We start from the raw sequence: 27,291 nt of genomic DNA, 5'->3' as shown, positions 1-27,291 counted from the left end.
TGCAGTTTGTTAAAACCAACTGAACACACGTAAATTCAAACGGTGAACACACTAGGCTATATTCAAACGTTATACCCTAGTTCTAATTAATTTATGTTTATTAATATTTATGCATGTGTCCATTCTGTCCCTCATGTTCATGTTGTAAGCTTCGTTCGGGTGTGTCGAATTCATAGCCGCTGTCATTTCTGCTGACCACCAGATGTCACTGTGTTGTTTCGATGCTTTGATGCTTCGGATCATTTTGCGATACAATCAGGAAGAAGCTTCAAAAGCTTCACAAGGCTATGTTCGCCCATCACTAATTTCTTCGGTCCGGGACCAGAAAGTTGCAAATTCGTTTTTTCCGCAGAGAAGCACTAGGGGGAGACGAAGCACCCACCAAACGACCCAAAAAGTGTTGTAGAACCATCAGAACGACTCTCAACCTGCATAATTAGGGTCATTAATCAAGACATTCAAATAACATTCAAATATCATTCAATTCACTCTATGCAATCATATATTATTCTATTCTAAGGTATCAGTGGAAATATAAAAAACTATTGTGATAGTAAATATATATATATATATATATATATATATTTCATTTGACTGTATTATTGATATTCTATTTAAAATCTATTTATAGTCTATTTAAACCCTATTTGATATACCCTTTATTTATTGATCTATTTTAATCGTTATATGTTATACTATTTTATTTGACTCTATATTCAATTTATTACTATTGCTTCTTATTTGATTTATATACTTATGGTGTTAAATCACTTTTCCTTATACAATAAAAATACAATTCTTAACATATAACTATAATATCAGTTTATCAGAAGTGCCGGCACTTAGGTAACTTTTCAATAAATAATTCCCTTGAGATCTCTGAACTTAAAATAACAAAATAAACATAAACCCCAAAAATAAAAGAGAGTGCACTCAAAATAAATAATTAAATAAAAAATAGTGGTGGATGTAATTCCTTAATGTCACAGTCCGTGGGTGTGGGTGTATTTGCCCAGATCCTACCACAGTCACTGGGTGGAAAGTGGATGAAGGCGGGGGTTCAATTTCTGGGAATATTGCAAGGAAGAATGGCGATGAGGATGGTCCAGGGAAGGGTATCACAGCAGGGAATTCGAGGTATCCATGGCGTAGACACAAATGGTCCAGGGAAGGGTATCACCAAAGAATTATTGGTACATCACAATGGGCAAGTTGGCTATCCATGTGGGTTACACTTGGATAAGTACTTCATTACCCACAATCCTGAACAATCCCACAGTGATGCCTCTGATTGGTGGAAAGGCCGTTATGATCATAGTTTGAAACTTTCTCAGCGAAAATTATTGACAAAGATGGCAGAGTCTTTTACTGCCTATGGCGGAAATCTTAATGTGAATAAAAACTTTCTAGATGAACATTGGTACTTGTATCAACAAGGATTGTGGTTTATATATAACACGAACTTAGTCAGGGCCAATACACCATCAAATAGAACACTGTAAATGCTAGTTTAAACACTTAACTTTTCAGGTAGCCGATAGGCTAATCATTAGCCTTTCAGACATTAGAATGTCATTATAATGCTGCTAACATTAGCATACATGCTGCAACACAGGTATGAAATATATTATGTTTTAGTGACCTTGTTGTTTCTATTAACATGAATTGTTTATAGGCAACATCAACTTAGTCAAGGCATAAAAAGCCCTGTATATCCTCATTAAGTACTTAAACTTTTGAACTAGCTAGCTAGCTAGATAGCACAAGCTGGATGCTTAGCAAACCGTCCGTGACCCCATGAATATTTCACTGTTTCAAGGACGAAATCAAGAGTGTCCAAAGGGGTGAAAACCACTTTAAATCGGGTCACATTATTGACTGTTGTGTGTCCGAGGGTTAGCTTGTGGGTTTTGTAAGGGCTAGCATGAGGGACAAGACCTACAAAGTTGTGTGGTGAGTTTTGCAGGGAGGTTGGTAATGCTAGTTAACATTAGCTAGGCTACTGTAGCCTTCATACTGTACGAGTCATCATCAATCATTAACCTAGAAATACTTCTTCGTACATTTAATGAACATTTTGTGTAATAATTCACAGCAAGTTAATAAACTGAATATGGTGGTCCAAGAGCAGACCATGCACCGGTCCATGCATCAGGATGGCAGTCGGATACGAAGCACTGCACAATGTTGCTAACGTTAACCGCTTTCACACACACACACATTATATAAAATACACAATGGTTAATATAACATTCAATACCAAAACACTATTATTTACACGATTACTCCTGAAATAACTGCACATTCACTATATAAAAATCACTGTTTGGAGGAAAGGGTTCTCGTACTGTCGCCGGTTGGAAATGATTTCGCGCTGGTTCGTGCATTGCTTATATATTATTCAGTGAGGCGCGGTGGTTTATGGGATGAGTAGTTCCTTCACTTGGAAATGAAAATATGTACACAGTCTTGTACGTTTGACTTTTTTTGGACTTTCTCTTCATTTTTTCACTCGAAATTATATGTTGTATGCTTATGAGTTACGCCGTAGCTGATTAGCCTAATACATGCTCTAAAACTCTTTAGATACGGATTTTTCCAAAATGTCAATGGGAGAAATTAATGGGAAATTTACTTCTGGAAACTAATGCTGCTTTCGAGATGTCTCGTAAATCATCGTACACTCACCCGTACAACATGTACCAATGAGTGGCTTTAGGAACGCCTTTCTCTCGAGCCACGAGGGGCATTAGCAGGAGGCTAGTCATTGTTATTGTTTTGTGCTACATGTAGCCTCTAGCTAAACGGCTGGAAAACAAATTGTTACATTGTATTGCAGGCACAGCAAGACCGTGCAATGCATGAATTGGTGACCGGATTGAAGCAGCAATGTAATCTAGTGTGTAAGAGCATTACATCAACTTTAACATGACCAACACAGTACTATGCAAAAAAAATACATGTCATCTCATCTCAACTATGGGCGCAGCCATGTTTGTTGTAAGGTCGTACTTCCACCTCGGGTACCCTCAAGTACTCCGAGGTAAAGTGGGCGTGCCTGCCCAAAATGCCGCAAGAAAGCTGGGTAATTTACACTTTCCAACTCGGGCGGCGGATTTACGAGACATCTCGAAAGCACCATAAGCTCTCTCGGAGGACTGTGGTGCTCTAGTTGGCACCTCAATGTGGGAGGGTTCCAACTATCGATTTCAACAAATCAGGAGCTTAGTTTTCAGTTAAATAGGACAGGCTAAGCAGTTGTTTGGGCTGCTTGTTTTTGACAATTGGCCATGTGGAGTTGGTGGCGTGTGGAAGGAACACTTTTTGTGTTCCTTGGACAATTCAACCATTATTTCGGAATGGTTTTAAAGAGCAGGTGGCCTACATTCTCATTATTTATGGATCCTCTGTTACTTTGTGTGTGTGTTTATCCCCTAGGTAAAGAGTCAGCGGAGAAACATGGAAGACGGCTACACGTGTGACCACCATGGGTTGTGTGTGTGTGTGTGTGTGTGTGCGTGTGTGTCCTTTTGTGTCTGTCCGCGTGTACAGTATGCACCCGTCTATGTCTGTGTGTGTGTTTCCTTGAGTAAAAACTCAGGAGAGAAGCATGGAAGACCTCGACACATGTGACCACCTCAGTGTGCGTGTATGTATGTGTGTTTCCTTGGGGTAAAGACTCTGGGGAGCCGTATAGAAGCCCTCTGCACGTGTGACCAAAAGGTGTTTGCGTTTTATACAAAAACCACAACCACAAATCAGTGTAATGGTGACTTTTACTTTTTTGGTCCGCGCTCAGCTCTGCTCTCTAAACGTAGCCCAAGGGCCCTGCCGGTTAACCTGTGATTTACCACCACTCATTACCCGCGCATGTGCTCTGATGTCACCCTGCTTAGACCCTAATGGACCGGGAGAAAAAGCAAAGATTCATATAAAGATCCAGAAAGCAATGGACAAAACACATACCAAATATACTCTGTTTCCACATTCAACACTCTTGCAGAATCGGCTAAATCACAGAAAACAATAATATAATCTAGCTACTCCAAAAACAATTGGGGTTTTTTTTGCTGTTGTTGTGACAGGGTATACTGGCAAAAATATACAACTAAAGCAGAGACAAAACAAGACTTTCAGGGGAATTGAAAAGAATGCCTAATGTAGCCATGAATGAGTTAAGGGGAGTGTTGCTTCACAGGGAGAATTTCCAGATCCCACCTTCTAATGTAACCAAATGAAATAAAACAAATTAGATTAATCGATGTCTGAGTTGTACTTGTTCAGACATCATTATGTCAGTCATTGCTGACATCATGTACTCTTTGCCTTTAAATTGGATGGGAAACTTTTCTTGGCTTGGAATCATAGTAGTAAACGCAACATTCGAAAGCCCCCTTTTGTCCAAATTACCTTTATATGTCATGAAAGCCAATGACGTCTGATATTCCATGCATGTTCTTGTTGAACAAACTCTACGTCAGCGCTGGAGTTAGAAGCCATTTACATCTTATTGGTTTTGTGTCACCACTGATACATTTTTGAGTAATCCGATACCTGCTTTGCTTTGATTGGCACAGGCCGCCAGTTCATCAGAGGTGGCATTAAAGACTCCTGACGGAGACATTATTACCCTCGCCCACTGGCAATGAAACGCTCATTCAATATGTATAAATTGATACCACAAAACTACATTCAAAGTTCTCCATCCCTGTCAGAAGTTATAGATTAAAGGTAGTTTGTGAAGTTAATACAAAACAGTTGACCTTTTCAAAACCAAATGCTGTATAACATACAGAAGAGTCCTTATGCAGCCCTATTTCCTTCCTAGTCCTTGACCCCCCATTCTCCTCCCTCTGCTGGCGTATGGTTTCATCCTGCTGTGCAGGGAGTGACACTGTCGTGAACTCTCGATGCGGTCCTTGTCTTTGGGAGGTAGTTTTCCTGTGGGGTCTAGGTGGAGGCATGAACAGGTCTCTCCCTCCCCTCCTCTCTTACCCTGTTTTTTTTCTCTCTCTCTCTATTCATGTCTTTCCATCAATCTTCCTCAGTCTTTCTCTCTATGTCTGTTGTCTGTCTCAACCCCGTCTCTCCATCTCCTCACGTCACTCTCCTTGCCATCTGTCCATCACTTGCATCCTCAGGTATTGCTATGAGGGCAGCATGTGTGTGTGTGTGTGTGTGTGTTCATCAGCACAGCCTCCTGAAGCCCCTCAGCCTCATGTTGTTTTTGGCCACCCCTGCTCAACTTTGGCAGGCCCTGTAGAAGGGGGACCAGAGATCTGAAGACTCGAGGAGCTACAATATATTTCCCTTTTCTCTCTCTCTCTTCCTCCTCTCTCTTCCTCCTTCTCTCTCTCTCTCTCTGTTTCTTTCTAACAAGGGGGGTGGAACACTCTCTTAACATACTCCCAACCGGTGTGCTGGGAGGCCAAAGTGATGCATATGGTAATGGAGAATAAACTGAGCTTTCAGACCCTTGACATACACCTCCTCCAGAGACTTTCTAATGAAGAGACACCACACTCAAAGAATCCACCATAGAAATGCATGGGGTTAGTTTGTAACACCAATATGCCAGTTTTCTACACATATCCCGCCCCTTCCTGTATGCCTCCCTATTCACTTGAATAGGAAAATAGCTGCCCGATAACTTCCCAAAGTGGCTGCCAAGTGGGGGAACCAGAGACTTTCTAATGAGGAGACACAGCACTCAAAGAATCCTCCATAGAAATGCATAGGGTTAGTTTTCACAAACCATTACTTTCTACTGACTTTGACAGGTCATCTATGCAACTACATGCATGGAAGTCTCTACTTAAGTTGACAGAAGTTTACTAACAGATGTGTATGCTTGAGTAACCTTTCTGATGTGATCCTCTATCTCCATAGTCTTCTTGGTTTTAGTGGATTTTATATGCTGAATCTTTGGTGATGAAATGAATTTGCAGCGTGGCCTGTAGCTAGCATTCAGGGATGGCCGCTTGGAATAAGGGCTCGTCATATCATCATTCCCTTGGATGAAGGAGACAACTTTGTAAAGTGTTGTAAAAATCTCTGTAAAAAATGTTTTAGGGGCTCACACCCCATTACACCCCACATGCATCTGTGAGCATGCAAATTCACTGAAAAAGTGTTAAAAATACTTAGATCAGATAACATTATTGATGATGATGCTAACAATCTGGCAGAATTCAGCAGCCGTCTGGATGGCAGTCCAACCAGATGGGCTCCCTTGGCATAATAGGTAATCAAGTGTTTCACTGTGTTTCTCCTCATTGGGTACTCCATGCAGAAAATTCAGGGATCTTCTGTTACAAAATCTAATTGCCATATATAGTTCAGAAAAGTTTCACTTGAAGCAGAATGTCATCGTGTTTTACTAACCGATGGCAAAGGGCAGTAATTTGAAAGATGGGCAAAGTGCAAAGTCTTAAGTTTAACTAAAGCTAATTTAATATCCAGTCAAAATCAATTTACAAACTCAACATGTGACCTTAAATGCGAAAATTGATGAGTTAGCTCAATACTCCCACATGTAAAACCATAGCTATTGTTCATGCACAAGATTTTTTTTTGTTGACAGACTTTGCATTTTGCCTGACTTTTTAGGGCCCTGAATGTTTTGAATCATTGACATGATACTGTATTTCTGAAGCATCTGGAACATTCAGGAAGAACCTGCAGTTATTCAGAGTAAACAGTGGTTCAAGGTCACCTGACCCAAGCGACAATTTTGTTTGTCTTTGGTAGTTGTCAGGCCATTATGTCCCAGAAGAGGGTGCTACACAATGATGGTAGATAACTGAAGCATTCTAAAGCTTTGAAAATAAATCTACACTACATAGAAAGTTACGACAAATTGTAACATTACAAGCTCTGGATACATGTACTGTATATATAACCATGTACTGGTGCATACTGAAGTTCAAAATCCAACATCACGGGATACATAACAATCAAAACACCCCAAATCTCCCCAAAGGAGCTTTTCAACAGAAAAAAAACTGACAGAATATTGGACACTGTCAGGTTGTGGCGACGTGACCGTGTTTACCTCATGAGCTCCTCTTCCCCAAAACTGGGAATGTTATCGGCATGCAGAATTCTGTTAAGGGTTCTATAAAAGTGGACATAAGACTCAGTCTCAGGGTCACCTAGATACACAGAGGAAAGGGGAGGGGGGGGCTTTCATCTCCAGCCTCATCATCATCTGAAAACAAAGGTTTCTATTCAAACAGTCTCACAGACAATGTCAAAACAAGATAACACTCAAATAAGTTGTTATTTTACAAACCTGACATTTACTCTTCTCTCCTCTAGTCTATACATATAAAATACATTAAATGTGCATAATATGCTTCATTCTCATTTCCAGGAGGTATTCTGCCAGAGACCGACAGCAGCCAGAGACCCAGTGGACATTATACGTCCCCAGGACTGTGTCATTGGGAGGCCAGTGGAGAGCCTCTGTCTGTCTGTGCTCACCATCATCACAGGTTGTGTTGTTCTGCTCTGAACTCGTCTGCTCTGCTGGATTTGATCCTTTCGCGTGCTCGTAAGCAGCCTTAAATGCTGCAAAAGGGAAAACAGCGGACCATACGGAGGTTGAAAGTAATACAAACATCATTGTTTTTTCTTTGAGTCATATCATATAATTGATTGAGTATGATGATATGACTGCAAAATGATGCCAAAAAGTACCAGTAATATGGACATAATGAAGCATCATAAATCCTAAAGGAGATGGGCCATTTTTGTATTCTGTTTGAAATGATTTAGCTTTTGAATTCAGGCAACAAAAGTTAAGTTGAGTTAAAGTGAGGATTGTGAATTAATGTGGTCCTTAATGTGTTTTTTGCTACTGTACGGTCAGATTATGGCAGCCTATGATGCACTGTAGTTCGGTGCCATGTCTTCTGGCTTCGTTCCCTCACCCTCCAGCGCCTCATCAGAGAGTGGCTGGTCTGTTGACAAGCAGGATAACTCGCCCATGGTCCCAGCACCACTGACAAGAACCAACAAACGAAAAAGACCTAATATAAGTTGTTCAACAGCAAAGCTGCAGTCATATGCTAAGACATGGGCATAGGCCACCCACTGGGTTGCCACAATACTTTGATAACAAGAAGAACTGAAACTCAAGTGGCTACAAGAATGTTTCCAACTAACAGTGAAGCTGAAATCTGTTCCATGCTTTGTGTCCCAAGTTGTTTTTTCTTCTGTTTGGTTGTTTCACCGGTGACAGGGGAGGACTCCTCAGGCATGAGGCTCTGGTGCGAGAGACAAATTATTGTGTGAATAACTCAGTAGGCTAGTTAACCCTGGTAAGGTTTTTGTGCCTGTTTTCTCACAAAAAACGAAAATCATATGATCGTAAATGTGATCTCACAGCAAATATGAACCATAAATGATATCTATATAATTTGTAATTGAGCTAAAGTAAACATCTGATAAATATTTTTACATGAACTGGGATGTCTGAATTGATTTAAAAGCCTAATAATGTGGTGGGTCCACCAGGGGAACATTGGCTAAGTATAAACACCTATTAACCAAGTTAATTGATGAGAATTGTTTTACATGGTTTCATGTTTTACATGCATAATTCCCTTCACAGTTTATTTTTTGCTCAATTTCTGACCAATTTTAGCTAATAAAATCTCGACTAATGACAATATAAAAAAAGAGAGTGATTAGGCTATAAGATGAATTTCATTTGTTGATGAGTGATGTAAGTTAAACCTAGGAGTGATGTAAGTTAAACCTAGGGCTTTCTTACAGGCATCTTTAGCTCCCATGTTTAAATTTGTCTCGTAAAATACCTACATACTTTTTTGTTGCAGACTACTTGGATGCATGGACCTACCTCAGATATTTCGGATGACATGGTGCACGTTTAGATTTGGGCGATTTTAAATGATGTGCCAGGGCACTTGATCCGGTCCCTGGATTGGGGCACGGTCCCAGTAGGTAGGCCACAAAGCTATTAGCTACCACTCACCGACATTCGTGGTTTGTCACAATAGAGCACAAAAACTGGCCTAGCCTACGACATAAACAAGACATGACCTTCTAAAACGGATAGTTCAGATCCTTGATAATGATTGGCTGAATCGCGTTCGATGCTGTTGTAAAATCCAACACAAGTAGGCCTAGATCTACACGTATAGTAGCCTGCGCTACCACAACTTCTTTCAAAAGTTATTAGTCTTGACTGTGGGCTCTTTGCGAGTGGCTTGTAGGCTATTTGGCGCCTGTGCCTGCCTGCGTGCGTGCGTCCCAGGGAGGCATTCTGATTCTGTGCCCAGGGTCCGTGGTCATGATAATCCTTTCATGGGTGTGGGTCTTTTTGTTCGACTCTTTTGTGGTATTTTTCCTCTTGTCTCCGTGTCGAGGCGGAACAACATGAAACCGGACCTGTCCTGGCCCGGGACACTGTGGAAGAGATCCGACGGAATTTGCGAGGGGATCAATGAAGGGGCAGAGGGAGAACTCTGGCCTGGAGTATGACTTTCAGCTGGGGAAAGGATAGACTTGGCCGCCCATGTTTTTAGTGCTGTGATGTGGAAACCTGCAATCCCCCAAAGTTATCAAAGTTATCTATCTCTTTGCTTCTCTCACTTTCAGCAGGGATGGGCACAAATACATCAAAATGTATTTCCAAATAAAATACCCACCTTAAAAATGTATCAAAATAAACTACAAAATACACCAGCCATAAAATGAAATTGTGAGTTTCATCACAGTTGAATAATTTTGTATACACCTGAAACTGATGTGTGCGCACAACCTCTATCAATGTAAATACATAAAAAAACAGGTTGTCACATTAATACCATCCAATCAGTTAAGCCCATTAGAAGCCAATAATTATGACATTATCAATCATTTCTTATGTAAAATGTGCAAGAGGTTGCAAATGTCCTTGTTTGAGGTATGAAATATTTCACAGGGCAGAGAACATAGACAGTCTTAAAGTCTAGAAAAAAACTGTAAAACAGTAAAAAGAAAGTAAAATAGCAAACTCAAGTGTTGTGATCTAAACTTGTGAACTCAAGCAGAGACTTTCTAATGAGGAGACACAGCACTCCAAAAATCCTCCATAGAAATGCATGGGGTTAGTTTGTAACACAGTTGTCACACATATACCCGGGTTTCCCGTTTACCAACAAAACTAGATGCACGCACAGCCGTGGGGCAGAAGACGCTTGGTGGCTGTCCACAACGTTATAAACTTAACCTAAATAGTCAGCTGCTGTAAGCTACAATCAGATTTGTTTTGTATACCCCTGTTGTCTCAATGATAATAACATCTCATTTCAGACTATATTTCAGAGTTTGCCGTTCATTTGCATTATTATTAACATCGTATTTTTTAATTTTTGGCGAAGACATGCATTCCGTTAGGGATATTGAACATATTGAACATTCTCTAACCATTCTCTAACATTCTCGTGATTTCGAATTGGTGCAGTTTTCAGCACAAAAACTCATTTTATTCTTTTCATGGACAGCACTGCTCTATGCTGTTCTATGGTGCTTTCTGCCTCTTGGTTGCGCACGCATGTTTTCGTGACGTTGCATAGAAATCCATGTATATCCCACCCCTTCCATGGCAAAATGTCGACATGTGAATACATTGACCCAATCATTTGGTGTGATGTGAATACATGAGCCAGTCATATGGTGTTGTGAAGACATCGTGCCAATCATGTGTTGTGATCTCGCTGCTGGAGCAAGGTTGGTGTGTGTAATGGTGTCTCCTCAGTTGATGCCTTTATAAGCACAACTAACTTCTCAAACAGTGTTGCATTCAGTCCAACAAAGGAAAATAAACGCTCTACTGGAGCAGAAGACGGAATGATGGTATTGAACCTTACAAAAAGGTTTTTGATGAGTGGATACTGTTCCAAGGATGGCAAGTCCTTCTTTTGGTCCTAGTTGCCGAGAACGGTATCACAGGGGCTTGATCATGCGAGGGTGCCACAGACAGACCGAGATTTCGTGCTTAATAGATAGTTAGATAGATGTCATCACAGTGTTTCACAGAAAGTATTTTACAGTATTTTGAAAATACAAAAATACACAACACTGAAGTATTTTGATACAAAATACGAAGGCATTTTCATCATCTCAATAAAATACAAATTACAAAGTAATGAAATGATGTCTTTCGTTCTCTATGCTTTAAATAGACTGAATTGGCAGCATTGTTGGAAAGTTGTGTAAAAGGAGGGACTAATTACAATTTAATAGATTATAATTAATTCATGACATCTTGTTACGCCACAAACATCTTTTTAGGGTGGCATGATTTAATGAAGGATTGTGTGACATATATGATTCAGTGACCTCTAAATCTGATTAAACACGAAAAAAAAAAAAAATCCTAGGCTGAATAATGCTTCAGATATAGAATTAGCCAAAATCAGCCAAAATTAGCTTCTGGTGATCATCTTTGATGCCATCTTAAAAAAAGACAAGTCTTTGAAAATTAAGAACTGATACTTTAGTCTGACATATATGAATCAGTGACCTCTAAATCTGATTAAACACGAAAAACACTTTCCTAGGATGAATAATCCTTCAGATATAGCCAAAATTAGCTTCTGGTGGCCATCTTGGACGCCATCTTGAAAATGACAAGTCTTTGAAAATGATGAACTGTTAATTTAGTGTGACAATTTAGTGTGACATATATGACTTGGTGACCTTTAAATCTGATTAAACACGAAAAACACTTTCCTAGGCTGAATAATGCTTCAGATATCCCAAATTAGCTTCTGGTGGCCAGCTTGGACGCCATCTTGAAAATGACCCCTTTACTGTGGTCAGATTTTACTAGATTTTTAATATGTTATTAAGTACATCTAAAGGTATCATAATCAGTTGCAAAACCTTTTGTATCAATTTCTTTGAGGTTAGGTGTTTTTTTTCATATATTGACCCGCCTATAGCTTAAAATAAGTTTTCAAGGAAATAATAATAAATAAAAAAAATATTTAAAAATGGCCACTCCAATTGCCAACATCTTGAGACAAGAAGGTGTGAGTGGCACAACATTTCTGGAACCAGAAGCACGCCAAGTTTCGTGAAATTCTGTCCATTTGGGACGCTGTAATTTATGTTCTTTATCAAGAACCTCTTTAACTATGGTTAAACTCAATTTGGTGGGCTATGCTTACATGTGGCCACATTTGCTCACATGTCCTTAAGTTTCATTTGATTCACTCAACAAAATGGCTGCCAATGGGCACGTAAAATGCAGTTTAATGCCAATAACTTCTGATGTGAAGGTTAAAAGTTAATGAAACCACGGCCAAATTTAATGAAATTCCATCCAGGACTAGCTGACAGTTTTCACTTCACATGCAGACTGAATATTATTGTCTTGATTTGTTAAACACTGATTAAGTAACCAAGGGGACAACATCTGAGACTTTATTAAGACAAAGAGTTGCAGGAGTAAGGCATGGAGAGAACATGGGAGATGTGCTTAATTTATTGTCTTTGCAGGTGGCTATACGGCAGTCATATCGTACACTACTTCTTTGTGGTATCTAGTTGCATTTTACTGTTATATTTGTGCGATATAGGGCTCCGTAAGAATATTAACTGAAACTTTTATGTTTAAGTGCAAAGGGGTGAAAAAGCTCTTTAGCCACCGTTTTATGCGTGTTAGATGTTTTCCACTAAGTCTGCAGACCAAGGCCTGGAAATGATGAGCTTGGAGTGGAAAGCTGAAGGACTGATTTAAGATGGAGGAAATACCTATGCTCACACTCACACAGATTTATATTCCACTGCTGGGTGGGGTTATTCCCAAGGCATGAAGTGGTTCTTGTGTTCAGCGCAGGTGAGGTCTTTGAGAAGAACCCCCCCCCCCCCCCCCCCTCTCTTTCTCTCTCTCTTTCTGTGTCTCGAGTTTGACTCCAAAATGCATGATAGCCAAATAGACGCGCAAGAGGCAAGTGGACGTCCGCATCTGTCTGGCGCGCTTACGCCAGGGACACTCAGTCAGCGCACATCACTGCCAAAGGCTACTGGGTCTTCTCGCAATCGCATCAGCACCAGTTCTACTCGGCCTGCTACATACGCAAGTTCCAAGCTTGGGCGTACAGCCACTGTGTCCACCCCTCCAGGGACAGATACAGACGGCTTGTAGTGAACGAACAGTGCTGGAACGCACTAGTCTTCTGGTGCTCTCTGGTGCGTCATATCCATGGACGACATCCTTCAGAGTCTTTGCAGAAGTGGGTACTGCTTCTTTGTGCAGGTGGACATGGTCAAAGAGGGGTTTTTGGTTTAGGGCGGGAGTCAGACATTTTTTTGTTTGTTTTACAGCAAAGTCTCTGGACACACTGCCATTGGTCTTCTTGTCTGGGTGGAAGTCAGTTCTCGGCAGCAGTATGGAGATGACTATTCTGGAGTCAGGGAAGTTGGAAGAGGTGTTCTCTTAGCATGGCCCTACCTACCTAGATCTTCTTTCAGGAAGATCTAGTCTGGAACACCATAATTCATAATCGTTTCCCTCAGTCAAGAAAAATGTCAGGCCAATCAGCGACGAGAGGGGAAGACGGAAACAAAACTTAATGTGATAAACAGAAGCAGCAATAATGCAAAAAATGCAGTTGGGAATATACAAAAAATATTTACATCATATCAACATCAATTTATTTACATCAAAGGTAGACCCACATACATTGTTCCGTGACAGTTGATGCTATTTATTGTCAGTTTGTAAAGTTTAGGTGAAGTAGGAAGTAACGTTAGGAATCTCTGATTGGTAAGGCTGGACCAATGATTTCAAAGTTAGTACCTGTCATGATGCAAGTGTTTGGATTTTTCCAGGTGTTCTCTATCACCCTCCTGAGAATTATGGCTACTTTCCTGTTGGGTTCTCGGGTCATAGCCCACTGAGGCTGCCCAACCGCTCCTCTGAAAGGATGTCCAGGGCCTACTGTTAGCGCACCATAATTTCCTTGTCCAGTGGTTTGGGAGAAGTATCTTCTCCTCCACAAACTTGCCATTGGAATCCATGAGGGGGATGATTTGGGTTTGGTCCTCTCTCTGGAGTGGGGTGGCAGGGCTACTGCTGTCTATGGGGAGACTGCTAGATGGACGAGCTGGACTCAGTGGATCTTGTTCATTCAGCATGCAGTGAACGGGTCAGCAGTATGGAGGCTTGCTCAAATTCCTTTGTTTCTCTCTCTCTCTCTCTCCCTCCCCCTTTTTCACACACTTTCTATCATTTCACATGTACATAAAATGTTCTCTTCCTCTGTCTCTCATGTTTTTCCTCCACTCAGTTTTATTATCTGTCCTCTTTTCATCTTTTGCTCTCTATCCCTTTCCCTCATCTCTCATTTTACGGTCTGTCTGTTTCTCTCACTCTATCTCTCTCTTCCTCCTCTACCCCTCCTCATCCCCTCATTCCTCTCTCAGCAGCACAGTGGGGGATTAGTAGGTGTGTGTGTGTGTGAGAGAGAGAGAGAGAGTGTGTGAGTGTGTGTGTGTGTGTGAGTGTGGGTAGGGAGAGAGAGTGGAGAAGGTCTCACACATCCATCCATCACACCATCACACCTCTGGAAAAGCACTCCTGTTTTATGTCTGACACTGCACGCTTTTAAAACACTAAAACACCCCCCGCCCCCACTTATACATACTCACACATACTCACACACACACACACACACACACACACATACACACACACTCTAATTTTAATGCCTTATTATCCATTTGCATTTTGTGCATTTTGTATCTCGCTCCACAGTAGGTGGATGGAGGTTTTGTAATGGTGTGGGCTACAGGGTTTGGCTTGTGGTCAGGAAAGGGGTTCCATCTTGTCCGGTCCGACACAGTCCAGCCAGGCCTGGGTCCTCACAGCTGAACTGGGCTTGTGTGTTCTTACACAGCTGTGCCTGTGATTAGAGCAGCCTGGAGGCACACATATACCCCCCCCCCCCCCCATACATACACACACACACACACACACACACACACACACACCTCAACCTCTCTTCCTTTCATCCTTTCATGTTAACTCATCTCCATTGCACCATCAAATTCCGTTTAAACTGACATCAGCTTTGTGTTTGTGCTGACCGCTCCGCTGTGCTCTCTCCAGATATGCAGACTCAAGGGCTTGATCATCGGCAGATCGGTAAACAATGAGCTGTATATGCCACAGATGAGAAAAGGAATGTGAGGCAGACTTCCTCCTCACATTGTTTGAATCTTCTGTCCAGACCCTCCGCTCCCGGCGTCCAGGAAGCAGTTGTCTGCCCTTGGCTCCCCATTCACTCTCTGCTCTTTGGTTGGTAGTTTCCTGACTTTGCTATTTATTAACCAGCAGTTATGTAACCTGGTCTGTGTCTCGAGAGCCAAGATGGCTGCCTGCTCAGTCTCAAGTCTCAGTCTCATGGCTGCCTGGCTGTAGTTTCAAGCTTCTTTGCACTAAAATCAGTTTTTTTTTGTGGTCTGTAACCTGATAATTTGTGGGTTTGCAGAGTTCACACTCTCCAGTCTCTCAGACGTGGGCAACATGAAGACAGGTTACACTTCAATTATTATACCATTACAAAACCTCCATCCACCTACTGTGGAGCGAGATACAAAATGCACAAAATGCAAATGGATAATAAGGCATTAAAATTAGAGTGTGTGTGTGTGTGTGTATGTGTGTGTGTGTGTGTGTGTGTGTGTGTGTGAGTATGTGTGAGTATGTATGAGTACATACGTTGAGTTGACATCCAAATCATGTCATTCGGATGTGTTTTGAGAAAGTTCGATGTTACCGTTTTTAGTCAAAACTCGTTAGCCTGGAAGTGACGCGGGCATGTAATTTCGCCGCTACAAAACGCTATTTTTATACCTCTTCTACAGTTCCAAACAACATTACACTTACGTGGTAGTGAGTAGAGGGTCCCTAAAGCCAAACCGAAGTATCCCGTGGTCTTTATGTGGTCGGATAGAGAGTCCAGAATGAATTTCATCAAGCCAGTACCTTTCCGGAAATGTTGCCATCTTTGCTGCCATCTTCAGGGGAAAGTCCGTAGGAGTCGATTGCTGAGTGTGGAGTAACACGCTCTGGAGATTCACAATTTCGTCGCCGTTTTTTTTTTTTTTTTTCGAAATTCGAAATTGAAATGAAGTTGTATGGACTGGACTATGTTTTTTTTTTTGAAAAAAACGGCGACGAAATTGTGAATTTCCAGAGCGTGTTACTCCATGACATGCCCGCGTCACTTCCAAGTTAACGAGTTTTGACTAAAAACGGTAACATCGAACTTTCTCAAAACACATCCGAATGACATGATTTGGATGTCAACTCAACGTATGTACTCCCAATCATCTGTAAATTGATCTAAAGTGCATTTTACTCCTGATAATTCCTTTAAATACAGAATGCTGCAGTAGGAAATCTCTAACCTGAACAGATTGTGTGTGTAAAGGCCTTTAGCCACTCTCTTCTCTGCTGTCCTCTGCTCTTTTAACATCAGTCCTTATTGCGTAGTTGTTTTTTATATTATATACTTTTAATTACTTTTTCTGCTGTTAGTGAATGTGTGTGTGTTGTCTGTGTGCTACTGACACCTTGAATTTCCCCTGGGGATCAATAAAGTATCTATCTATCCTATCTATCCTATCTATCTATCTATCTATCCATCTATCTATCTATCTACAGTATCTATCTATTTATCTATCTATCTATCAGTCCGTGTGAGTCTGTCAGTGTGGACAATGACATTGACCCTTGCACTTCCCATCCCTCTTTGTTGCCCTGCTCTTCGACTCACAGCTTCCTGACCCCGTCTCTGTCAACCTGTGGTCCTCAGCCCGGCAGCTAAGAAGCTGCTGTCTAATGGGCCCAGAGTCTAAATGGCCGCTTGCCTGTGTCACCTGAACCCGACCATCTCTGGTTCCCTGTGTGCTGTCTTCAGCCTGGTTGTTTTCCTGACCCTGTGCTCTCCGTTGCTCTGCAGTACTCAGCACCTGACCCTGTTGCTCTCCGTTGCTCTGCAGTCCTCAGCACTTTTCTCAGGCCCTGGGTTCACTCCGTCTTCTCCTCAGGAACAGGCAGGTGGGGGCGGTGGGGGGGTGTAGGGTGAGGAGGAGAGGGGCCTGCTGGCTCTCCTTGGTGTGTTGCATGTGTGTGTGTGTGTGTCCACATCCACACCACCTCTGTCACTCTCTGTCTTCCATTTTCACTCTCTGTATTTCTCTCTCTCTCTTTCTCTCTCTCTCTCTCTCTCTCTCTCTCTTTCTCGTTCTCTCTCTCTCTCTCTCTCTGTGTAAGGCCAGGATTTTTGGATCAAAGCAGCCAAATGACCACCCCACATCTCAAACAAAGAACGTTCCTTACCACACAGGGGTAACTAATTAACATACAGTCAATTTCTCCAAATTGACTGATGGCCAATGCAATTCTCATCTTGACGAGCGTCTGTGACGTCCCTTACAGGAATTCTTAGTTAAACTCCATATATTTTGAGGGCTCGTCAGACTAGAGCAGTCCCTGAACTTTTTCAGTAAATTGCACCAAGCCTCTGAGCGGAAAGCTAGGCCTAGCCTGAAACTAGATTTAAAGGTGCCATGTGTAAGAATTGAGGTAAAAATATCCAAAAAATTAGCTACACACATCAAGAGAATGAGAAGAAATAAGGGCGATGATGTCATTAAAAAAATGACAAGGTATAGTGCTGCAGAGATATCAACCTGAATTAGCATGCTAAATTACTAGCCACAGCCTGACAGGTTTGATAATACCAGTTTCGGCCATGGGAGGCGGTATGCGGGCAACATAACCGCCAGCCAAACTGCAATACACGTTTCTCGGTTGTTACTCTAGGGTAGACCAACTCACTTTCTGGAGGTATACTGCCCCCATCTTTTATGGAATGTGGAGTATGAATTGATTTTTTGGCGGACGTTACACATGGCACCTTTAATATAAACTGCCAAAGATTCACTGAACAACTAAGTTAAACTTCATATATTAACAGTCACTGAACTGAAAACTAACTGCTAAAGGTGTTGGATTGGATCCTATATAACAGATAAGCCTTTGATAGAGATAATTCTTTTGGAAGTACATATTACTATTAATACATCATACAGTAGCCAACAGTATATCTGTGGCTAACTTTTATAATAGAATTGGAGTCAGATTGGTTAAGAAATAATTGCAATTCAACTCAACCTCATTGAAGCACTGGATGACACAGAACACGTATCTTCCTGGGAATAAGTGTATATTTCCTAGCTTTCAGTCTCTCCCTCCCTCCTTCTCTCTCTCTTTCTTTCTTTCTTTCTTTCTTTCTTTCTCAGTTTCTATCTCTTATTGTCACTCCCACTCCCCTGTTTCTCTTCCTCTTTTTTACTGTCTCTCTCTGTCACTCTTTTCCCTCCTCCTCTATTCTCTCTCCTCTCTATCCAGACCTCTGTATTTCATTTTGTCTGTGCATGTGTGTGTTTTTGTGTGTGTGTGTGTGCGTGCGTGTGCGTGTGTGTGTGTGTGCTTGTGTGTGTGTGTGTGTGTGCGTGCGTGCGTTTGTGTGTGTGTGTTAGATGGCAGCGCTCCTTCCTTTGATTCATATCCTCCTTATGTCTCTCTGGCTGACTCTCCGACTAAATGACTGGGGGCTTAACGAAAAAATCCTCTCTTTCTTTTCTTCCCTCTCTTCCCTCTCTTCTCTCTCTTCTCTCTCTCTCTCTCTCACTCTCCTTTGTCTGTTTTTCATTCCTCAACACAATGCTTTCCATTCTCTCTCCATTGGGTCCTGTCACCACAGTAATTAAATGGAGGTAATTGCTGGACACTTTGTCTCTATCAGTGTCCGTTGGTCCCACGCGCAGCAGCTGTTTCCAGCCGTGAGCTGTGAGCCAGCACAGTCCAGTGCAGTGCTGCCGAGGCGCTTTCGTTTAGTTGGGCCCGGCGCCTGGGGCTTCAGTTTCTCTCCCTCTCGCTCCTCTCCTCTCCTCCATTCCCCCCCACCCACCCCTCCCATTTCCCATCACTTTAGCCATGACCGGGCAGTAAATATATCAGCAGAGAGGCGAACAACTGTAAATTCACAGAACACGCTCCCAACAGAGGAGAAAAAAAAGAATATGAGAGAGACAGGATGAGGGAGAGAAGAGAGATAGAGAGAGAAAGAGAGCCTTCACCCTACCTTACCCCAACCCACATTCACAGCGTTCTCCCTCCCTAGCATACAGTATGAGTCAGAGCTCATGTCCAAACTCCCAGGGAACCCAGCTACCACATGTGTTTGGGAAGGACAGGGACAGGACAAGCCACAGAGGCAGAGAGGGAGAGGTCAAGACACACATATACATGTAGATATGGGGACGGCACGATTAAGGCAGCTCACTGCGCCGGGATTAGTGTGTGCTTCACCTCACTGTGTGTTCACTGTGTGCAGTGTATTTCACTAATTCACAGATTGGGATAAATGCAGAGACCAAATTTCCCTCACAGAATCAAAAGAGTATATATACTTATATATACTTACTTATAATCCATAGATTAGGATTTAGATAGGATATAGATGGAGGCCATTACTGTAAAGCACATATGATATTGAAGGAAGGCCAGAGAAATGTACATTTTAGTGGATCTCAGAGTGATGGGAAGCAAGAGCTATGTTGAAACAAGGATATAAGACATCATCAAGATACCATCACATATATTAATATAGGTAATATACACAGGCAGCTAGGTGTAGAGACTTACACTGACACTAATAAACACTGATACAGTACTAGATATAGAGGGGAGATGAGAAAAACAGACATTGCGGCTGTCAGGGAGAGGGAATGCAATAAACAGGTTTAAGATAGAAATAACTAAAGCCAAGAAAGCTTTACAGATCTTTGTACAGACAGACTGTAGCTAGAAAGGTGATGGGTAAGGCACGCACAGACAGCAAGACAGACACACACACACACACACACACAGCCCCTCAGACACAGATGGAGATTAGATTGTAACTGAATGTGGAATAATCAGGCATCTCTTCTCTTTCTGTGATTAATGCATTTTGTACACAGTTGTTGAAAGACATAAACGTAACAAAGTAAACTAAACTAAACTCGGGAGGGAGAGAGAGAGGGGCTAAAGATCGGTAGACAGTGGACGTGTTTCTGTAAACAGATCTGCAGTGTGGCGGCTGCCATCGCTCCCCTGCCTCAGCTGTCCCGAGGACCCAGTGGAGCCACTCATCAGGACTTTGTGTACTCACTTCACTCGGGATGTGTGTGTCTCCCGACTGGCTCTCTATTTCTCTCTATGTGTGTGTGTGTGTGTGTGTGTGTGTGTGTGTGTGTGTATGTGTGTGTGTGTGCCTGAGTTTTATTATCTTGAGTGAATGTGATGTGTCTGTGTGATTGAGTGAGTGAGTGTGTGTGTGTGTGTGTGTCCTCCTGAGAAAGAGGAAGATTGTGTTTGTTTGTGTGTGTGTATGTGTGCATCTGTGTGTGTGTGTGTGTGTGTGTGTGTGTATGTCTGTGTGTGTATGTCTGTGTCTGTGTGTGTGTGTATGTGTATGTCTGTGTGTGTATGTCTGTGTGTGTGGGTGAGTGCGCGTTTGTATACTACGGGCCATGCTGGCGTCAGCTTGAGCTTTGCCCTGCACATTTTTCATCTGAGTTGCTTGTTCTTCATTTGCACTACTCAGATCAATTTGATCAGTTTACACAGAGAACCATGCCACCCCCCCACCCCCCAGCCACCGCGAGACCACACCACCCTCAGTTCAGCCACTCAATACAAACCCCAAACTCTCCAACTATTCCAACCCTCCATTTACTTAAGATTGACTTCAGCTAATGAATACTGCATCAGGCCAACAGAGCTTACTCAGAGTGTCTGAAGTCAGCCGCTGCATAAACACTTTTTTGATGATATTGGAGTGTGTGTCTCTCTCTCAACACCAGCTGCTGAGCCTTCTGCTTTTCTGTACCACCACCCTTGACTTGTTCTCAGTCAGGGCCACACACACACACACACACACACACACACATACTGAAACACACACACGCACACACACACTATACACTGTTATGATAGAGTACCTATAACATAAATACTGTTGAGTAACAGTGTAAACACAGTTGTGTGGGTGGGGAGGTGGCCAGAAGTTTTTGGTGCAGGATTTATACCTGCTTGGAGGTCTTTTTACAAGCCTCCAATCGAGAAACGTACGGCCGATCTACAATGGAGGCTCGTCCACGGGGCTATAGCTACAAACAGACATGTGGCACACCTGAATCCGGCAATTGGGAGGGGGTGTCCCTTTTGTGGGTTGGATGAGACTGGGGGAGCTCTTTGAGCTCCTGAGTGCCTGGGTAGCGAAGGTAGGAGTAGTGTTTTCTTTTCAATTTTTCATTGAAGGGGTTGTATACAAGGCCAAAAGGAAAAGGGAAGTGTGTTTAGTCAATTTCTTGTTGGGTGCAGCAAAAATGGCAATCTGGTTGTCAAGGAAGTACAAGATGGCGGGGCGAGTTTCAACCAATCCTGTGGAGATTTTTAGGGGCGTGGTGGGGGGGGAGAATCAAGTCTGAATACGCTTTTTACAGGATGGTTGATGACATTGAGAGCTTTCTGTGATGTTTCTTTTTAACTTGTAACTTGTATGTGTTTTAACATGTTTTTATTGTGTAGTGGTTAAACACCTGATATTGTTTCAATAAAGGAGTGTTAAGCCTCTCTCCATCCCCTCTCTCTATCTCTCTGTCCCCCTCTTTGCCACCCTCTGTCATTCTCTCTGTCTCATCCTCCTCTCTCTCTCCCCCTTTCTCCCACTCTTTCTCTCTCCACCTCCTCTTAGTTTCTCTCATTCTCTCTCTCTCTCTTTCTCTCTCTCTCTGTCTCTCTCTCTCTCTCCATCCCCTCTCTCTATCCCTCTGTCCCCCTCTTTGCCACTCTCTGTCATTAGCTCTATTCGTCTGTTTGCTTTTGCTTGGGGTCAGTTCCTGTTTACCACTCACCCGGAGCACCTAAGAAATAAACACTCCCTGGTTGCCCTCTACTGCTATGCTACGCCAGCATTTGTGTGTGTGTGTGTGAGTGTGTGTGTGTGAGTGTGTGTGTGTGTGTGTGTGTGTGTGTGTGTTATTGTGTGTGTCTGTGTGTGCGTGTGTGTGTGAGTGTGTGTGTGTTTGTGTGTGTGTGTGTGAGTGTGTGTGTGTGTGTGTGTGTGTGTGTGTGCATGTGTGTGTGTGTGTGTGTGCATGTGTGTGTGTGTGTGAGTGTGTGTGTGTGTGTGTGTGTGTGTGCATGTGTGTGTGTGTGTGTGTGTGCATGTGTGTGTGTGTGTGTGTGTGTGTGTATGTAGGTGCTACGCTACGCTCCTCTGACTGGCCTTTGGCCACCTCCTCATTAGCCTCTAATCTGCAGCCTGCTGATGAAAGTAATCCTGGCCAGCCCCGGCCAAGAGGAGACCAACTGAGCTGCTCCTCGAGTGTGTGTGTGTGTGTTTGTGTGTTGTATGTGTGTGTACTGTGTGTGTGTGTGTGTACTATGTGTGTGTGTGTGTATGTGTACTGTGTGTGTGTGTGTGTGTGTGTATGACACACTGAGCTGTCTGTGTGTCCAACTGAGCTCCTTCTCCACTGCCTTTCCTCTCGCCTCCTGTCCTCTGGACGGCCTCGTCTCTTTCGCTTGGCTCAGACCTGGATACAGTGAGGTGGCGTGATCGTTATGGAGGGGTTATGGAGTGAGGTGGGGTGAGAGTTATGGAAGGGTTATGGAGTGAGGTGGCGTGAGCGTTATGGAGGGGTTATGGAGTGAGGTGGGGTGAGAGTTATGGAGGGGTTGGGTTGGGTTGGAGGCCACAGAGTTCATGCACACTCGGTTTAACATTTCCACTTCTTGCATAGTTGTTTTGAGTCAGCGAGTTCTGGTCATCCAGGCAGAATGGTCACAAAATGAAACCCTCTGAAAGTCTGCCTTGATTGTGTGAAAGAACATAATTCCAGATTATCAGATACTCAAAATGATGCACACTGCAATTCACAAAGTAATGATAATATGTTCTTTTTACAAAATGTTTCTGATTATACCCATCATGGTTTTCGTTCTGAAAGACTTGCTTTTGGGTGAAGTTGCTCACTCCGACATTGTTGTGTACGCATACTGCAGTATGGATACCAGAATTAGTGGTGTTGTGACGCTCTGAAATATTTATAATCTTGAGTTAAGGTACCTTGTTCTTTGTTGTACAATCCCCTCTCCTTCATGGTATTTTGAAATAGCCTATTTATTATTTAAATAAAGGTTCTAAGTAGTTTGTTGTCCAGTGACCCCCAGCCTGGTGATATATTTATTATTTGAGTAAAGGTTCTGATTTACTATTTGAGTAAAGGTTTCTGGTTCAGATATATTTATTATTTGAGTAAAAGTTCTGATTCTGATATATTTATTATTTGAGTAAAGGTTCCTGGTTCAGATATATTTACTATTTAAGTAAAAGTTCTGATTCTGATATATTTACTATTTAAGTAAAGGTTCCTGGTTCAGATATATTTACTATTGTAGTCAAAGTTCTGATTCTGATATATTTACTGTTTCTGTGAGTAAGGAGTTCTGGTCTTTTGTTGTCCTGTGACGTCCCTCTTCGCTCCCCCTGCAATCTCGTTCAATCTTAGCAGGTGCTCACCCTGACATAAATCCACATATAAAGTCGCCAGCCGCTGGACTGAAGTCTGGAGCGTGAGCTGGCGGCAGTCTCCACGATATATTGCTCAAGCGCAAAGTCCTGTAATGTAGTGTATATGACGACCCATCTGGGGGTTGCTGTGTGCGGGAGTGTCTGTGAGCTTTCCAGGGCTGTTGCTATATCAATCTCCATTGCCTAATTACAACCGCTGCTGACTGAGGTTTGCAGTCGCAGCAATCAAATTTAGGCTTTCTTTTTTTAACACTGAGGTACCATCAAGACTGCAGTGGTTCACATTCATCCAAATGTGTTTTTAGGTTCAAACGGTCCTTGGCTTCGCCTACTAGTCCATAGTTTCCTTGGCCAGGGGTAGAGGGAAAAGGGCAACAATGATTCAGTGGAGATTTGATATCTTTGTGGTTCACCCATGTCTTTGTGAATATGCTCGCATAGTTTAACATGTCGAATATGTGGTGTGCGAATGTGTGTATAAGTGTGCATTTATATTTGAGTGTGTGTGTGTGTGTGTGTGTGTGTGTGTGTGTGTGTGTGTGTGTGTGTGTGTGTGTGTGTGTGTGTGTCTGCGTGTGTGTGTGCATGTGTACGTGTACGTGTGTGCATGCATTTTAGTTTACCTTTCATTACCGCTCATTAGTTGTACAGTGAAATGGATCGCTAGGCTTATCAGGTCATATTAGAGTGCATTCCAATCATTCTAAAAACTAAATGAAATAGTTCGCTAACCCAAAGTAAACACGGACATGCTTATGGGTTTGGGCGTATGTAGGGAGAGCAGACCCGACAGGCATGATTCTTCATCTCCATCTAGATATTTTCCCACACAGAATCAGGACTGCCAGACAAAACAGCATTGTCAATACCTTTGTGATGAGTGACTGCTGTCAGTGTGCCTGTTTATGATGGTGGTCACAACAAATTGTACTCTGACCTGTGTGTGTGTGTGTGTGTGTGTGTGTGTGTGTGTGTGTGTGTGTGTGTGTGTGCGTGTGCGTGTGTGCTACTAGTGCTGCTGCTCCGGTTTGTTTTCTTTAGCAAAGATATTTAGAACTGTTGAATATTAACACCCATCTGTGTTGTACACATGGAGTATTGTGCTCTCTCTCTGTGTGTCTGTGAGTGTGTCCGTGTGTGTCCGTGTGTGTGTGTGTGTGTGTGTGTGTGTGACCTGGTTTAAGGCTGCGCAGTGACTGTATTCCCCACCCTGTTTTATTTTGAAAGGATATTGAGAGCTTTTGAATATTAACACGTCTGTGTTTTTACAGTTGTTATGTTGTGTGTGTGTGTGTGTGGGGGGGAGAGAGAAAGAGTGTGTGTGTGTGTGTGTATGTGTATTTGTGGGGAAGAGAGAAAGAGTGTATGTGTGTGTGGTCTGTTTCTACTTCTATGTTTCTTCACCACCACCCCCAGAACAGTGCTTATGAAGTCAGTTCTGGCCTCCTCCAACGCATGGGCCAATGCTGCAAGTCCTTGGAAACGGGTGTCCACCCCACTTAATGTGGCCTGATAATTTGGAAACCAGTGTTCATAGCTGGAACAGTCCAACGCTTGTGTATGTGATTGTTTCACACACTTTTAACGAGTAGGTCTCTCTGTGTCTCACACTGTTCTGTCCAGCTGTAATGTTTGACTGTTTTCCAATACGTAGGAGTCTGTGCAGAGGCACGAATGTCCAGTACAATATGGCAGCCTCTTGCTTGCACTAAAGGCTTGTCCAAACTGCCTGTGTAAGAGAATTAGACTAGCTATGATGAAGACCATAAAAATAAAATCAGCTACAGCAAAAATACAACAACATCCACATTGTAATCTATGACGACATAAAGATGATATCATTGGGGATATATTTTCAGAGCAAGTTTGTGTATGACAGAAACACTGACAGGCAATCAGAATCTATCTTTCCTTTTCATAGGTCATTGTGGCTACTATACTGTAGTTGCATTTATATAGTTATATTTGTGAGCAGTGTGGACAGGCTTTAAGACGGTCTTAAAGCATGTCTGATCACCAGGTAGAAAGAGAGAAAGAGAGAGAGAGAGAGAGAAAGAGAATGTACTCATTTTCACTCATACTCACACATTGCTGTAATTAGATTTTTAAACTTAACCCTTTAGGCGCCAGAGGGTTTTTTTTCCGAAACGTTCGATTTTGACATCTTCATTTCAAAAGGCTATATCTTAAAAGTGATAAGAGATAGAGACTTTCTGTAAATTAGAGAAATATTAAGGATGACCCAAAGTTTATGTGGAAATTAAATGTTTGTATCTAATTTGCATATTATGACGTCATATAGTGGCGGCCATCTTGGATTATAGAATTTTCATGAAAAGTCGCATGTTTGAATGATAAATGCACCACTTCTTTCACCCCAAAATGTCCCTCACCTTCTGTATGCTATATTGCACAATACTGAATGCTCAGGTAAATAGTAAGTAGTAAACAAACTGTGTAAATCATTACTAATAAATGGCAGAAACAAACCAAATGCATGTAGCGGTAGGCTGGCCTTTTGCTGTAGAGATTTTCCATTTACTACATACAGTAGGCACTCTGATTCCATGTATGGGGCACATATATATTATTCAGATGACACACAAACACAAGTAGACAAGACCTGTTTAGTTCAAAAGCTCACTTGCCACGGCAAGGTACAGACCAGGAGTGAGATGACGAGACAAGACAAGAGACAATGTTAGTATTTTTTTTCTTTTTGTTGTTTTTGTTGATGTTTTTTTGTTGATTGTTGATTGTTTGATATGAACACACAAAAAAGAACACATAGTGTATGTTCTAAATGGTCAGGGAAATAGGTAGCAAATCAACAGTGTAAATCATTACTAATAAATGGCTGACAATTTTTTTTTTTTATGTAGCAGGCCTTTTGCTGTAGAGATAATGACTCCCTATCCCTATCCATACAGGGCCGGCATTCCCATCATCTTGTGATAGACTATGCATGGCCTAATGGCTCCCCTGCCCCGTGTCACCACCTCTGCTCCTGCTGCGAGCAGCATGGCCAGATCTGCCTAGCGCGCGCGCCGAGTGGAGAGAATTTGCGCAGCTCTGACTAGGCCTACTGTCATTCTCATTGCGACTCCCCACACTGCCTCTACGTTCCCCCCTAACTGTCCTATGAGCACTTCGACCTCGTCTAACATACCCAGTGGCATTAGACAAAGGCTCCACCACGTTACTGTCGCCGCAATTGCGGAGAGGCACACGGTCAGAAGACAGAAGCTAGCGCTACATGGACATTACCTCCAGCCTCGTTCGCCACACCACTAACACCCTGCTAACTTCCCGATTAACACTCCGACCCTGTGAAACATTATTCCCACCACTGACATTGGGCAAACGATTCAACATTTGTGCTTGGTGTAAGCTAAACTCTCACTTTGTCCAGCTGCATCATTGCAAGGCAGGGACGCATCTGAAGCCTCACTAAACGAATCACCGTCATTTTCTGAAGGCAGATATTCCCCTTCAGAATCAGGGTCCGCGAATAGAAGACCCAACACTTCATTTCGGGTAAACTTTTTTGATGCCATTAGACGATAATCTAATGCAAATACTCGCTGACGTTGACAATATCGCTCTGATAAAG

At 42.4% G+C, this 27,291-nt stretch overlaps 1 long non-coding RNA gene across 1 annotated transcript; it reads right to left on the bottom strand.

Moving 5' to 3' along the window:
• Window positions 1–125: 125 nt before the first annotated feature.
• On the bottom strand, window positions 126–26,975 carry LOC121714141. The gene is made up of 3 exons (XR_006033036.1): window positions 26,965–26,975; window positions 13,472–13,481; window positions 126–301 (listed from the first exon to the last, which is right to left on the bottom strand). It is a non-coding gene; the product is annotated as an uncharacterized LOC121714141 (long non-coding RNA).
• Window positions 26,976–27,291: the final 316 nt, after the last annotated feature.

This window comes from Alosa sapidissima, chromosome 7 (assembly GCF_018492685.1).
Source record: "Alosa sapidissima isolate fAloSap1 chromosome 7, fAloSap1.pri, whole genome shotgun sequence".
Classification (NCBI taxonomy): Eukaryota; Metazoa; Chordata; class Actinopteri; order Clupeiformes; family Clupeidae; genus Alosa; species Alosa sapidissima.
The sequence above is the reverse complement of the archived record's forward strand: the minus strand, read 5'-3'. Positions and strand labels throughout refer to the sequence as shown.